We start from the raw sequence: 14,787 nt of genomic DNA, 5'->3' as shown, positions 1-14,787 counted from the left end.
GAGGGGTCAATAAAACCCATATTCATGGTACTTTATATACACAGTGCAGGCAGAGGGAAGACTGAGGGAAGTAAAAATAGTGTACATAGCACATAATAAGGATCATTAATAACAGTTACCAATTCTAACACTGCCAATGTGTGTGTTTATGTGGATGGTAATATAGCAAAGTAGTTAGCAGAATGGATGTTGGTGTCCAAGAGATTGAAGTCAAATCTTGGCTTTGCCAATTAGGAAGCAATGGGACTGAAAAAATTATTTAAACTCTAAATCTCAGTTTTCTTATTGATACAATGGGACAATATGCTGCTTCCTTGGTGAATTAACACATGCAAAGGACCTAGATCAGTACTTGATGTATCATAAGCATTCAATAAATGAAGAAATATAAGTAAGGCAACATAAATGTATACTAATGACCCATAGCAAGCTAACATCTGAGATTAGACCTAGATGCCTAGGATAACTAAAATATCATAAAATACTTGAATTTGTGGATGGTTGATTTTTTAACATGGTCTGCAGGAAACATAATATCATATTCCATTGACTCTAAGATATGCATTTTTAAATATTTAAATGAGGGGCATTAGCTTTGCCTCACATACATATTGAAGTTCAGGAAAAAAGATGAGAGCAGTTTGGAAGGAAAATCCAGATCCAATGATGGAGCATTCTTTTAAGAAATGCTATATCATCAGTCTTCTCATCGACATGGACTATGACAACGCAGAAAAATACAAACACCGATGACCTTCATCTCCAAAACTGTTCAGAAGAGCTCAACTTTAGAAAAATACCTCCTTCCATTTATTTGTTTTTGCTTTCTGGTCTCTCTATGTAAAACAGTAATGTTAGGGAACAATGGATATCTTACTAGATCTGTTTTTTACATAGAGCATTTTCAAGTGAATATGAAGTAAAATTTCTGGTATTAAAGCTTCATGCTATAGTGTTAACTGTCTTTCTTGTCCTGGCATACAGATAGTGGAACCCCTTACAACTGATGACGACTTAGCTTTACTGAAATAGCGCAAACAAGAAAGTATGACGAGTCAAGAGAATTTAGAACTCAAGAGAACTCTGAGTTGAGAAAGGCCAGTCTAGTGGATTCAAATCTTAGCTCCTCTATTTCCAGTGATGTTATCTAAGAACACATGATCATCCTTCTGAGCATCTGTAAAACGACAGTTTTACTAAACCATTAAGCCAGTTCTGTGGATTAAACAAAATAATATATACGAAGTGTTTAATACCATACCATGTAAGTACTGCAAGAGTGGAATAAATGATTGATATATTGTTATTATGATCATTAATGATCTACGTTTCTATTTAAGAAGTCAAACTACTTCTGGACATTTTTCACAGCATGTAACAGAAAGCCATGCCTTATAGCTACTACTCACCCACATAAAACAGAAATACACATTTACGTGTATTAACATAAGCTCTAAGTAAAGCTCCTGTAGTTTGGTTTAAGCATAATCTAAAAATAAATGAGGGGCGCCTGGGTGGCTCAGTGGGTTAAGCCGCTGCCTTCAGCTCAGGTCATGATCTCAGGGTCCTGGGATCGAGTCCCGCATCGGGCTCTCTGCTCAGCAGGGAGCCTGCTTCCTCCTCTCTTTCTGCCTGCCTCTGCCTACTTGTGATCTCTGTCTGTCAAATAAATAAATAAAATCTTTAAAAAAAAATAAATAAAAACAAATGAATGTTCACCAGATCTGAAAGTTACGTTTATAATGGTCTGACTGAAAATGTAATTTAAGGTTAAGGTTAAGTAGGGGTGGTCAAGGGCAATGCAAAGACAGATAGCCGTCCTCTCGCTGAAACGAAAGAGCAGGAGGAATACATGATTGCTAATCGAGAAGTCAGGCCATGTGTACTAAGAATACATAGACTGAAACCATCATCGTCATCAAGAGGGGTTTTGAATGCAAGACTTCAACAAGCGGGAGACCTACAGGCAGATCCACGGAGGCTTACAATCGAATTTTTATGTATATGGAGAATTAAGAAAAATACTCTAGGGGAAAGAGTCGTAGGTAGTCCTTCATTTAACAGTAAATGAGGTCGTCGTGTGTTATAGTTACAGAGGCCTATCTCAAGTTCCTCCCTGATTCTCAAACTTAAGATTCCTATTAAAGAAACAATAATTGTGTTTCGCTCGTGCTGACTTAAGTATTTTATTATAATGTTACTAAAATGATTACATATAAAACTCGATATAAGGAATTATAATGTCCGAGAGAATCAGAAAAAAAAAACAAAAAAGCCAAACAAAAACAAAACAATGAAAACGGACTGCATTTGTTAAATGTCCTTGAAGTTGTTTGCTGAAACCTGCTAACTGCTTGCAATTTGAGGAGGGTATGGACGGAACAAAGATTCCTTTGAGTTCAGCTTGCTAGAAACACCAAGCTGGTGGTGATGAGCTATTTACTTGTCACTGTTCTCTATTCGAATTCCTGCAAAACTTTATCCCTCACTTGACATGCATTTATTAAGTCTGCCTGTATTCTCTTCTCATTGGCCTTTAATGAATATGTGGTTGCAATGCGGTCACAAACTCAGCTGCAAGTCAGGACAGCAGAGTCCTTGTCTACTGCTTTGTGACGGACACCCCAAACTGGGTGACTTAAGACAGCAATAATCACCTGTCTCTGCTGCTTTCTTTGGGCCAGGAGCCCAGGAGTGGCTCAGCTGGGTAGTTCTGGCTCGGGGCCTGTCATGAGGTCATAGTCAGCTGGTGGCTGAGGCTGGGGTCCTCTCCAAGTCTTTGTCACTCACCTGGCTTCTAGCGGGACTAGGAGGACTTGAATAGTTGGGGCTCCACTAGCTGTCTCTAGAAAGTCTCTCCATTTGGTCACAATAGGGTGGCAGTATCACCAAAGCCAGATTTCTTATAGTAGCCTCCCGTATGCTTGCCCCAAGACAGAGAGCCAGGTGGACGCCATATCACCTTTTCTCATTTAACCCCTAAAGTCATGCAAGGGAACTTTGTCTCACATCATTCCCTAGAAGCAAGTCACTAAGTCCTGCCTGCATTTTAAGGGAAGGGAAATTGAGACTCCATTTGCTGAAGGAAGGGGTGTTAGAGAATTTAAAATATATATATTTTTTAATTTATTTTTTTTAATAAACATATATTTTTATCCCCAGGGGTACAGGTCTGTGAATCGCCAGGTTTACACACTTCACAGCACTCACCATAGCACATACCCTCCCCAATGTCCATAACCCCCCCCTTCTCCCAACCCCCCCCCCCCCCCAGCAACCCTCAGTTTGTTTTGTGAGATTAAGAGTCACTTATGGTTTGTCTCCCTCCCAATCCCATCGTTTCATTTATTCTTCTCCTACCCCCTTAACCCCCCATGTTGCATCTCTACTTCCTCAAGAACTTAGCAAACTCAACACCCAAAGAACAAATAATCCAATCAAGAAATGGGCAGAGAACATAAGATATATTTTAAAGCCTGTAGATATTGAAATCATATGGCCCCATTCAGTTTTTTTTTTTTTAAAGATTTTTTTTATTTGACAGAGAGAAATCACAAGTAGGCAGAGAGGCAGGCAGAGAAGGGGGGTAAACAGGCTCCCCACTAAGCAGAGAACCCGATGTGGGGCTCGATCCCAGGACCCGAGATCATGACCTGAGCCAAAGGCAGAGGCTTTAACCCACTGAGCCACCCAGGTGCCCCCCCAATTCAGTTTTTAAATGTTCATCTGCATGAATCAGCATATGCTTACATCTTACAAATCTCATAGGGAATTCACAGAACCCCAAGGAACAGGAAGCCAACTCTTATTGGTCTGTGAACTGTAGTCTGAGAAAAACTCAGTTATGCACTAATTAAAATAACATGGAATGGAAGTTTCCTTAAATCACAGTGTAAGAGAGAATGCATTTAAATAAACAGAAAGAGAAGATGAACTGGAAAGTGTTTTGTGAGTTGGTGAAGCTAAAGAACTTGACGTATTCATGGATGACTTTAGGTCTTTTTAAGTGCCTTTCCCATATATTCAAATGAGGGTTAAAGGGCCCACTCCGTAAATAGCTAGGATTTCATGACAACATTGTGCAATGTTCTTCCATCAGTGAATATCCACTGTCAAACAACACAGCCTTCTACATACTGGGGAAATGTTAGAGTAATGCACACTCATTTCTCATGGGTATTAGGGCTTAGAGAGGAACACAAGCTTTAAGAAAATAATTATAAATACAATAACTGCTACAAAAAAGGAAATCATAAGGTGCTGTGGAATGCTAATATAGTCCAGAGGAGAGGCCTGGATTAAGTAGGCCAACATCCAGAGAATAAGGTGAAGGAAAGGGGGCTATGGCATTTTCAGGCCTTTTCTATATTTGCTTTTGAGCAGGGTTCATCTCTTACTTCAGACCTCATGCCATGAAACAGACCTCTGGTCCATAAAAGGATGTTCTTGATGAATATACCTAATAATTCATAATTAAGGATTCTTTGGTGATATGGAAATCCTGGTGAGGCTTAACAGGAGAACAGATATTCAAAGAGCTTGAGTCAATTCTCTGCAAACCCTCATCTCATGAAGATAGGTCATTGTCTAGATGGTTTTCAGATGGGCTAGTAGCACAGGGTGGGTTGACTCATGCTGGGTATTCTATATATCAGGGCTTCCCTTCCACTAGCAATTCGTTCCTCCATTTCTGCAGCTGAGAAGAGTCGGAAAAGAATGGCTTACCTCCCATTGTCTTCCAAAGGCACTGGGTTAGCTGTCTCTGCAGCAGGCAAGCTTTCCTTGTATTTCCATTTGTTGTCCGTAGGGTTCTCATGACTTGAGGAATGGCTCTGCCATTCTAGAAAGAAAAAAGAAAGGTGAGAGAGGTGGGGGCAAGACCCTTCTTGCCTCTGACAATTCATACGCTCTGAACTTCCTCTCTGTAGGGAGAGAACATTTTAACCCACACCTGGAAGGACTCAGAGTCTCTGAATGCTGGGACAGAACTTTCTCCTCGGCTGTCCTGTATACAGTTGGCCTGATTAGCTTTCATCTACCTCTTATACTTGAGACGACATTGTTATCCCAAATGACGGAGATGCAGCTGGCGATCCATTCATTAATTTCCCATTATCCAGAGGGAGAAGAGTATGTGTGCGGGCTTTTGTGTTGAGGAGAGTTCATACTAAAAATATTTAACTCAGGGACGGGATCGACTAATCAGATTGGGAATTGGCCACAGGGGACAGCCCTTTAACTTCTTGTTGTGGAGAGTTGTGGAGAGATCCAGGAGTCCTAAGGAAAGATACAGATAGTCTCAGGATGGTTGTCATTTGCCGAGTGGTATGCACATATTTTAGAATAACTTGTGTATCTATAATAGCAGTGCATGTTGAATAACTTGATGTGTGTGGCATTGTATACGTATCTGAAAATAACAAGGCATGCAGTGAAAAGGAACTGGGGCTTCAAGGCTAGATTTCAGTGTCTGGTTCTTTATCTTTGCTATGTGGCTTTGGGGAAGTCACTGATCTCCCTCAGCCTCAGGTTTTCTGTCAGGCTACATGATGCTTAAGCCTCCTTCCATCATAACAGTCATTGCCACCATTCTATAGCCATGATCCAGATGCTCTTTTCATTCTTAGCAAGCAACGTTGTGCTATGATGGAGAGCCTGCCTACTGCTTAGGTCTGAATCCTGCTCAGTGATCCAGGGAAGGTTCACTAAGTTTCCTAGGTCAAATTTCCTCGATTGTTAAAATGAGGATTACAATAGGATCTAAAACATAGGGTTGTGATGAGGGTTCAAAGGGATAATGCAAGAAGAGTCTTTAGCACTATGTGTGCTACAGCTTACTCAATTGATGGGAGTTCTTATTCTAATGGCTAGAGTCGGCTGAAGAGCTACAGAGCCTTCTTTTTCATCCTTCAAATCCATCCATGAATTTCAAGGTTGTGTTTCAAGTCCAAGCTGCCCTAGCTCTTGAGCCCACTCCTAGTGTTAATGACACATTGAATGTGAGGGGGAAGGTGGCATGGGGCCATGTCTTCAGAATGTGTGCCAGGCATGGCCAAGGGCCCATTCTCTGATGTCTCAATCTGTTCAGCAGGGCTCTGCCATGTGCCAACTTTTCCTAAGCCACAAAAAGGTTTAAAGTTTGTGGTGAAGTGAGATGTTTGACAAAGGAGAATTCTGCCTTTTGTTGGAATTTGGACATAGAAATTCAAGGTCTCTTCATTTCAGATATTATCCTTGTCCATCTGGAGGGGTGAAGAGCCTCAAAGATATATGGGGTGGCTCTGGACAGAACACATCCCAGTTAGAATTTTCCTAATAGATTTCAATATGAAGGATATGGACGTATGAATGGAAGTGGCTCAGAACTTTTCAATAAGTATGAAAAATGAATTCAGTGGTCATATATTTGGAGATTATCTATCTATCTATCATCTTTCTATCTATCTATAGAATTGGTTATAAGGTGGTTGAAATCCTGGGAATTTAGTGGCCCATCTCATTGAAGGGTCCAGGAAATGGGTTGAGTTTAGGCTTGGCTGGTTCAAGTTGCTCAAATATTTTTACCAGGACTTCTTCTTTCTCTATCTTTCAGTTCAGTTCTCTTCTATTTTGGCTTTTCTTTCCAAGAGTATTTTTCCCAAGTGGTGGCTAAGAAGTTGACTAGCAACCCTAGACTTGCATTTTATCCATTTCTCAAGTTATAGCAAAAAACCAAACCAAAAGAAAAGAAAACCAAAACAACACTTCTTTCCAAATCAAGCAGCAAAATCCCAGGTGGGATTCTCATGGGTTCAGCCTGAGTTATACATCTTTCTCTGAATTTCACTGAGGCCAAGGGGAAATAACACTAACTGGCTGGGCTCGGGCCTCAGACCGTCCCTTCGAGCCAAAAGGAAGTATTAAAATCAAACTTCACACACCAAAATTAAGAGGAAGTTTGGTTGCCCTAAAGAAAATTGGAGTGTTCCCCCCTATCCCCAAGAAGGCAGTAAAACCAACAGATCCCATTACAAGCCAGAATTTAGAATGAAAAAATTCATCAGCACACATGTGCTCCCAGACATGTTTATCTGGAAACTTCGTGAAACAGCTGGAAAAATCAGCTGTCAATCTTGATGAATTATTTTGCTGTTTCCTTTTCCCTAGCAAAGTCCTGGAGGTTTGTTGATCCAGCAGTCTTCACCTCTGTTGAGCCTTGACACTGTGCCTGGTGCTAAAAGCTGAGGAGAGGGAAGAAGCGGGACCCTCCCGGAACTCGTGTCTGGTGTCTGGCTGAGAACCAGAACATGCCACTACTTTGTTATCCTGCCCTCCTCCATGGATTTCTATATTCCATCATTCTTCTCAAATAAAACTCGGACCTGCTTTTTCCCTTCGAACGCTGAAGGCTCTGTCTCCAAGTTCCCCTGCTGGAAGGCATATTATGAAACGGGATGTACCATCAGAGACGAAGGTAAGAAATCCGAACTGCATGGCCTCACATAAACCCCACTAGGTCTCTGTTAGGGGCTCCTTCCCCTTTCAACAGGTGTAAGGACAAAAGGCCCATTGTCCTTAGGAGCCTATAGGATAAATAGAAAGAACATGTCCTTGCTAGTTAATCTGCTGGCGATAAAGGGTATTGTTTTATCTCCTGCCATCTCCATGGTTCCATGGGATGAGTTCTATTGTGGCACAAAGTCTGCTTTGTCTTTCCAACCCACTGAGACGTTTAAATTGACCTTTCGTATATTCCTTGGTTGTCACAACCGAAGCACTGAGTTAGTATTACGCACTGAGTGGATTATCAAATTTTTTTTTTTTTTTCCGACAAGGGCACTATCATCTACGGAGATGCTAGGATGCTGAAAAACAGTGTGATTCTCTTCTTGCTTAAAAAAAAAAAAAAGTCTGTTACTTCTTCTTCTTCTTCTTTTTTTTTTTTTTTTGGAACAGTTTTAGGTTTATAGCAAAGTTGAGCAGAAAGTATGGAGTTCCCCTCGACTTCTTGCCCTCTTCTGCAGTTTCCCCATTATTAACATCTTGCATTAGTGTGGTCCATTGGTTGTCACTGATGAGCCTGTATAAATACATTGTTATTAACTGAAATTCAGAGTATATATTATGTTACTCTTTGTATGGCACCATCTAGGAGTCATCACAAATGTCATGTATACATGTGACATGTGTATCATGTGGATACATGTGACATGTATACACCTTTACAGTGTCACACACAATGGCTTCCTTGCCCTAAAAATCCTCTGTGCTCAGCCGATGTATCCCTCTCTCCCGGCAACCGGGGCAACCATTAATCCTTTTACTATTTCCATAGGTTTACCATTTCCAGAATGTCCTACAGTAGGACTCATACAGTATGTAGTTTCCTTTTCAGATTGGTGTCTTTCCTTAGCAATATGCATTAAAGGCTCCCCCAAGTCTTCTTGTGAGTGGATAGCTCATTTCTTTTTACTGCTGAAGAGCTTCTGCTTAATATTTAAAGCTTGTTTGAGGGGCGCCTGGGTGGCTCAGCGGGTTAAGCCTCTGCCTTCGACTCAGCTCATGATCTCAGGGTCCTGGGATCCAGTTCTGCATTGGGCTCTCTGCTCTGCAGGGAGCCTGCTTCCCTCTCTCTCTGTCTCTCTGCCTGTCTCTCTGCCTACTTGGGATCTCCCTCTCTGTCAAATAAATAAATAAAATCTTTAAAAAAAAAAAAAAACTTGTTTGAGACCAGAATGGTTGCCCCACCCCCACTGGCATTTTCGCATTCATGAGATTACTGGTCATCACCTAAATTTAAAAAAGTGGGCTTACTGGGGCGCCTGGGTGGCTCAGTGGGTTAAGCCTCTGCCTTCGGCTCAGGTCATGATCCCAGGGTGCTGGGATGGAGCCGTGCATCGGGCTCTCTGCTCAGCGGGGAGCCTGCTTCCTCCTCTCTCTGCCTGCCTCTCTGCCTACTTGTGATCTCTCTCTCTGTCCAATAAATAAATAAAATCTTTAAAAAAAAAAAAAGTGGGCTTACTGCATGTGTTTTGTGAGAGAATTAAATTCCATTTCAGGATTGTTTCAAGTACCTTCTATATAGCTGAAGAAAGAGCAAATTCTAATATCTCAATCACAGCCACAATAGAGGTAGTCTGTTTTGGCTGCCGGCAGCACCGGCGTTCTTTGCATTTTTTTACCCAGAAGAATTTTATCCATATAGTTAGTGTTTTCCCTAAAATAAATGATCTCCTGATTTTTTTTTTTTTTTAGTTCCAGCAACATCAGAGGTCCCACGTACCCAATTAGTAATAATACTGATTTTTAAGACACAAATCAAGAATTTTCTTTTTCTCTTTATACTTCCTAAACATCTAGTCCATGCAAACAGTGGTGAAGGGGTTCCCACTCACTTATCTGGCATCTGATAGCCGTAAACGGTATAGGCTTTCACATTCATGGTTGTACAGTTAATTTCCTGACTCTGTCCCTTCCTGCTGTATGTCTTTCAACAAGCCATTTCTCCTCTTCTAGCCTCGGTTTACTCTTCCATAACCCACAGCTCATAGTGGGCTCTATTAAGGCTGGTGTGGATATAGGAGATAATCCATGGAAAGCATGGAGCACAGTTTCAGCAACAAAAAACATCCTTGAGCCTCAACCAGACCACATCAGGGAACAGGCCTGTGTGTAAAGGAAACACTGAGTGTAGCATAGGTGCTCATTAAATTATTTCTGACTGATCAAGGGGGCAAAGGAAGGGCAAATCCTTTCACGTGGAGGCTCTCAGAGCACACAGGCATTTATAGAAAGCGGCAGACTTAATTGGGATCAAGAATGATGGCGGATATTAGGTGCCCTGTGCAACCAGACACAACCCACCACACCACATCTCGTATCAGAGTCCGCTACTGATCATTCACATTCTTCTCTTCCCCATCCTTGAAAAGTCCATTTCCTGAGCCAACACCCTTTGGTAAAATGATTAGCAGACAACCTGGTTCCTAAATTTAATGAAGGATTTCTTCAGGGTGAAACTGATGGTGCAGAATATTCTGTCTCTACTCCTCACCCTTCCCCTGACATTGCTCCGATCAAATACACCATCAGCTCCTACTTACTTAGATGCCAGTGGTGCAAGAAATCCCAAGCCCACAAACACAAGGGCTAACGTTGTACCCTGGGTGTCATTTTTTATCCCACTTTTGCTTTTGACTCACTTTCATGTTGTAGACGAAGACTCTCTTGCCAAAGACAGGGTAAATAAACTCAGACACATCCTGTCTCCCTTACATCTTTGTTTATCTATAAACTGTCAGAGATACTGATGAAAATCCACTAAAGCATGCTTCAAGCACTTATACCAAGGCCATATGAGATGGAAGCATGACAGCTTGATGTGAGGGGACGGTATCACCTACGATGATCCCAGCCTGGCTCTGTGCTCATGCATACACATGAAGGATGCCAACAAAAGATGACCCACCGTGACAGTTAGGGATGGACTCAATTGTATAAAGAAGCAATAATGGAACAAAACAAAACAAAACAAAACAAAAACACAGACACAGCCATGTGACCAGGTAGCTACACAGTGAAGACATGATGAAGCTTAGAGGTTCAGAGCATGCATTTCAGGATGAGAACAGATTTGAAACCTGGCTAGACCTTGAACCTTTTAACCAGGCAACCCATTTAACTGTTCCATGCCCCCCTTGCCTCATGGGCAAAATGGCGTAAATCAGTATCTGCCTCAGGCTGGGTGAGTTATAATACGTCAGGTACTTGGCTCCGGCAGACTTTGAGTAAGACTTCGCTGTTATTTTGATTGTGTTAATAAGGATTGCCAATCAAGGAGCATCCAATAGGCAGCACTGCCCCAATTTTATCACCATAAACCTTTCCTTCCAGGGCATCCTGTGAGGTTAATGTTGTACAGAAAACAACTGGGAAAAGGCTGCCTTAAATAAACAAAACCTGAGACTTTTGTGGTGGGAGTATGGGTTTTGTCCTGGATATCCTCACTAGCAAGTTACAAGTTTTAAAATAATGCTTGTGGTTGTTTCATTAATATTTTGGGCATTGGGTTTGGGGTCAGCAAACCTCAATGCCGTCCTCATTTCTATGGAAAAATCAGATTTCGTTTACATCATTCCTACTTACAGCAACTTTTCTGGGACCCAGATAACAAGGGTCTGCCTGAGATTGGCTGTAAGCTTTGCAAAGCAAAATCTTCCCTTTGGCCTCTGCCTACCTCATCCTGCTCTGGGTCAGAATTCCCTCTTGTGTCCTAGGAACGCAGAAACCATCACCTACCCCTTGGGGAGGTACTATGAGCCTAGAAGAAGCATCTCGAGCCTCTCTGGAGAAAGATAAACTGTGTGCATGTTATGGGTATTTTATGATCTGTTATAGATGGATACTCCAGGATGCAGTCTTACAGCTTGACTTTTTTTTTCTTTCTTTTAAAGCAAGGAAGCTCAGCAGTGATACTCATTTTCCACAAGTCCCAAAGTGGTTTTGCAATAAATCTGTGAATTTAATCAGCCTCCTCTGTTGAGGCAATCTTCCCTAATTGGGTTCTTGTGAAGAATAATAGACATGATGACAAAAATACTTAATCTCTGGAAAGGAAGCCAGAGTCTCATCAATAATACTGATGATAAAGCTCCCGTTCCCTGAAAGAAATGGAGCACAGGCTTCTGGTGCAGCCCACGGCACCAGGCTTGTCTGGCCTCAGGTACTATTTGCTTTTTAGATCATCGAACGTTTTCTCCTCCTTCCTGACCAAACAGCAAGAAAATGGAAATCCCAAACTGGAAGACAGGGTTTCCATCGCTTTTGGCCAGTAACGAAGTGGACTACTCAGTAGGCTTCTAGAAACTTTCTAGAAGATTACAAGAGAGTAATGGGGAATTGCATTCCAAATGAAAACAAACATGGAACACGAGTCCAAACAACACGGTTTTGTTTCCTTTCTCTGGTAGGCGATTCCTACTCCTCTCTCTCAAATCCTGGGAGTAGTGGTGGGGTCTGGGAGGGTCCCTGCCAGGAATGTACACATACCTATTGGCTGACAGCTGGGAAACCAGCCTTGTGACAACATCGGGCATTGGAACTAGATGCCTCAAGTTCCCCAATTATTGGGCAAAGAGGATGTCCAGATCTAGCTGGGATCTGTCCTACATAGGGTGGGTGTTAAAAGAGGAAGACCCTAAAATTGGAGGCAGGCCTGGAAGGGTTGCATACCCCTGTAGAAGGGGGGTTGAGGAGCAATGACAGAGGCAGTCTAGATTTTTCCATTCTGGAGAATAAGAGAAGCAAAGCGTGATAACTGAATTAGAGATGGAGGAAAAGGAATGATTTTACAAGGAGGTCATCTGTCCCAGGCCTTCCCCCATGAGCCTGGCAATCCAGCACCCTCTCCATTCTTTGCATGTGAGAGCAGTCCCGACTTGTCTTCCCCCCCACCCCCCGCCCCCTGCGCCCCTGTGGCCCTTGGCAGTCAACAGATCATGTTGGTGATAAACACAGGAACTCACCTGTGGTCCAGCAGACACAGGGCCAAAACTGCAGGAAGAGATGTAAAAAATGCCATCCTTCCTCCGAACTGGACAGAAATACTTGATCGCACAACAAAAGATCTAGTGTGCTTGGTCTCCTCTAGCCTCAGGCCTTCATGAGCACATGAATAGGGGCACTGGTGGGGCACAGATGCAGGAAAAGCCCAGGTTCCCTCGTTTCAGTCCCGAGGTATGGCTTCTCTGCTTCCTCCCACTGGACGGCTTCAGGATGAATTGCTCCCAAAACCAACAAGAAAAGAAATCCTCATCTCTTCAGAGACTTTTGTTCGGTGTGAGCCTTGCTGACTTTGGTCTGTGTCTCACACACACACAAGCTGTGGGGGTTTCCAGGTGATCCTTCTAAGTAGACCATGCTCTCAACATGGTATTGTCCCTGGACGAGAAGGATAAGCAACACCTGAGAACTCATTAAAAATGCAAATTTGTGGTCTCACTCGGTCCTACTGAGTCAAAAGCTCTGGGATTTGGGCCCAGCAATGTGTGTTTCAACAAGCTTCTTGGTAATTCCCAATGCACTTTATTTCAAGGACCCTTACCAGAAGCTGATCAGTTCTCTAGAAATCATTAAAATTTTAAGCCTGTGTGTTTGCTCCTTCTGTTCAGCCCATTTGGCGTGCTTCTTTCTTTTCTGCTTGGCAGACTCCTCTTCAGTCTTTAAAGTGCTCTAGAAGATACCCTCTCCTATTAGTAAACCTCCCCTGACACCATTCTGTCTACCTAAACAGAATTTATTGCCCCTGATTTGCTTTCTAAGAATACTTCAGGTAGCCACTAATATATTATATGGTAATCATCATGTATCTGTTTTCGACACCAGGCTGTGAGGGCAGGAAAATATCTAATTCCTCAAATGCTTTATGCCCAAAATATCATGGGCATAGCTCTGGGGACACCAAAATAAAATAAATAAAATATTAATTAAAAAGTGGAATACTGTCTCATTTGCCTAATTCATTACAGCATGTGAGATGAGATTTCCAATCCCTGGCATGTGCTAGCTGTGTCAAGTTGGGCAAGTTACTTAGCCTCTTCAAATCTCATTCATAGACAAGAAAAATGCTAATAGGATGTACCTTAGTGTTTATAGGATGACTAAGTTAGAAATAATGTGTAACAGAAGCACCTGGGTGGCTCAGTTGATTAAGCATCTGACTTTTGATTTCAGTTCAGGTCATGATCCCAGGGTCATGAGGGCCCCACATCAGGTTCTGCACTGAGCATGGAGCCTGCTTAAGATTGTCTCTCTCCCTTTCCCTCTGTGCCCTGCCCCTGCCCTGCTCATGCTCACGCTCTTTCTTTCTCTTTTTTTCCACACACTCTTTCTAAGAAAGAAAGGTAGATGTGTATAGTGCTTAGGCACTGAGTGTATGTTAGTTGTTACTGGTAATTATAATAATGTTCATATCATCACTGGCATTATCATGAAATCACCAGTAACTTGCATTGTTGGTACAGAGAATTGCCTGGTACAGAGATTGTGGGCATCCATGTGAAGATTATTAAAAGTTCAGGGTTCTAGGCTTATCTTCTTTAATTGATGGGGTATTTGACACTCAACATAAACAAATTTGACTTGACAACAAATGTTTCCTAAGCTTTGCTTAGGAACTGAACTGGCCCAGTTCAAGGATCGCTGAGTACCAAGAATCCTCCTGGAGTTATTTTGAGGTTGTTTTTGGTCTACACAACACCCCTCCACCCGCCCCCCCATCACACCACCTTGAAACAATAATTGGTTCTCAAACTTGATTTCACATGAGAATCATTTGGGAGGCTTCGGGAAAGCATCGGGACTCTCCGGGAAAGCTTGGGAAGCATCGGGGAAAACAAAATCCTAATGCCTGTGTCTAACTCCCGCAGAGTCAGGTTGAACTGATAATGACATATGGCCTGGGCATCACCGGGACTCCCAGGTGATTCCCAAGTACAGCCATAGTCTCTCCCTGCTATGTTACTTCGGCTTGGATTTCTATCTTGTGTTCACTCTCTGGTTGTCCTAATGTCCCCTTCTCAACATGTGTTTGTGACTGGAACCCTAGCAGGACCCACAGGAAAAGCTAGGGTGGGGGAAGACCGTGACACACGGGCAGACCCACTGTAGGCATTAAACCTACAGACGCAGCAGCTTCTTTATCTCCCGAGGCAGCATTTTGTGCCTGCGTACCTGCGTAGGAGATGGAAGGGAGGGTCCCAGAGAAGACAGTCCCAGGCAAGGAAGAAGCTGCAGAAAAACATGTCGCAG

The 14,787-nt window shown here is 42.5% G+C and overlaps 1 long non-coding RNA gene across 4 annotated transcripts in view; it reads left to right on the top strand.

Moving 5' to 3' along the window:
- The window catches only part of LOC123391459, a 321,198-nt gene that overhangs the window by 98,649 nt on the left and 207,762 nt on the right, over positions 1-14,787 (top strand). For all 4 annotated transcript variants that reach the window (XR_006606150.1, XR_006606149.1, XR_006606151.1 and 1 more), the window contains exon 2: positions 7,147-7,453. This is a non-coding gene — a long non-coding RNA (uncharacterized LOC123391459). The remainder of the gene's footprint in view (positions 1-7,146; positions 7,454-14,787) is intronic.

The sequence above is a fragment of the Mustela putorius genome, unplaced genomic scaffold (assembly GCF_011764305.1).
Source record: "Mustela putorius furo isolate JIRA1106 unplaced genomic scaffold, ASM1176430v1.1 tig00000095_pilon_pilon_pilon, whole genome shotgun sequence".
In the NCBI taxonomy this organism is placed as follows: domain Eukaryota; kingdom Metazoa; phylum Chordata; class Mammalia; order Carnivora; family Mustelidae; genus Mustela; species Mustela putorius.
Note: the sequence above shows the minus strand (reverse complement) of the source record. Positions and strands in the feature narration are given on the sequence as shown.